Source organism: Arachis stenosperma, chromosome 9 (assembly GCF_014773155.1).
Source record: "Arachis stenosperma cultivar V10309 chromosome 9, arast.V10309.gnm1.PFL2, whole genome shotgun sequence".
NCBI lineage: Eukaryota > Viridiplantae > Streptophyta > Magnoliopsida > Fabales > Fabaceae > Arachis > Arachis stenosperma.
The window spans coordinates 122,952,777-122,954,399 of record NC_080385.1 but is presented as its reverse complement, the minus strand read 5'-3'; the positions used below and the strand labels follow the sequence as shown (position 1 = coordinate 122,954,399).

The 1,623-nt window shown below is 34.7% G+C and overlaps 1 non-coding gene across 1 annotated transcript; it reads left to right on the top strand.

Annotated features, from left to right (window-relative positions):
- Window positions 1-206: 206 nt before the first annotated feature.
- LOC130953176 (small nucleolar RNA R71) lies at window positions 207-314 on the top strand. Its single transcript, XR_009075348.1, has one exon. It is a non-coding gene; the product is annotated as a small nucleolar RNA R71 (small nucleolar RNA).
- The last annotated feature ends 1,309 nt before the right edge of the window (window positions 315-1,623 follow it).

The following is a 1,623-nucleotide window of genomic DNA, read 5'->3' as shown; positions in this document are numbered from 1 at the left end:
ACTCCTTTCTTCTGACTAATCCCATTGTTCACAGGATTCCTTTCAGAAGTGTACATGAATTGGTTATTTGCAACCATTTCAATCAATTCTTGAGCTTCTGCAGGCGTCTTCTTCAGATGAAGAGATCCTCCAGCAGAGCTATCCAAAGACATCTTGGATAGTTCAGAGAGACCATCATAGAAAATACCTATGATGCTCCATTCAGAAAGCATGTCTGAGGGACATCTTCTGATTAATTGTTTGTATCTTTCCCAAGCTTCATAGAGGGATTCTCCATCCTTCTGTCTGAAGGTTTGGACTTCCACTCTAAGCTTACTCCATCTTTGTGGTGGAAAGAACTTTGCCAAGAAGGCATTGACTAGCTTTTCCCAAGAGTCCAGGCTTTCTTTAGGTTGAGAATCCAACCATATTCTAGCTCTGTCTCTTACAGCAAAAGGGAATAGCATCAGTCTATAGACCTCAGGGTTAACCCCATTAGTCTTGACTGTGTCACAAATTTGCAAGAATTCAGCTAAGAACTGATGAGGATCTTCCATTGGAAGTCCATGGAACTTGCAATTCTGTTGCATTAGAGAAACTAATTGAGGCTTAAGCTCAAAGTTGTTTGCTCCAATGGCAGGGATAGAGATGCTTCTCCCATAAAAATCAGGAGTAGGTGCAGTAAAGTCACCCAGCACCTTCCTTGCATTGTTGGCATTGTTGTTGTTTTCGGCTGCCATGTGTTCTTCTTCCTTGAAGAATTCGGTCAGGTCCTCTAAAGGGAGTTGTGCCTTGGCTTCTCTTAGCTTTCTCTTTAAGGTCCTTTCGGGTTCAGGGTCAGCTTCAACAAGAATGCCTTTGTCTCTGCTCCTGCTCATATGAAAGAGAAGAGAACAAGAAAAAGTGGAATCCTCTATGTCACAGTATAGAGATTCCTTGAAATGTCAGAGGAAAAGAGAAATAGAAAGAAGAAGGAGAAGAAGAATTCGAACTTTATTAGTTAGAGTTCGAATTATGCATTTAGAAGGAGTGGTACTCCATAAATAGAAGGATGTGGGAAGGAGGGAAGAGAATTTTCGAAAATTCAATCAAAAAGATTTTAAAAACATTTTGAAAAATTGATTGATAATTTTCGAAAATCCAAAGTGAAAAAGAAATCAAGTGATTTTTGAAAAGGGTTTTGAAATTAGAAATCAAAAAGATTTGATTGAAAACTATTTTGAAAAAAAATGTGGTTAAAAAGATATGATTGAAAAGTTATGGTTTTAAAAAGATGTGATTGAGAAGATATGATTTGAAAACAATTTTAAAAGATATGATTTGAAAACAATTTTAAAGATATGATTTGAAAACAATTTTAAAAAGATATGATTTGAAAACAATTTAAAAAGATTTGATTTAAGAAAAATTTATGACTTGCCTAACAAGAAAAGATATGATTCAAACATAAAACCTTCCTTAACAGAAAAGGCAAAAAATGTTCAATCAAATCACTAATTGTTAGGAAGCATCTTAGAAAAAGGAAAGAAATTGATTTTGAAAACATTTGATTGAAAAGATATGATTTGAAAAAGATTTGATTTTGAAAAACTTTGAAAACTTGAAAAAAATTGATTTTGAAAACAAAATCTTCCCCCTAGCACC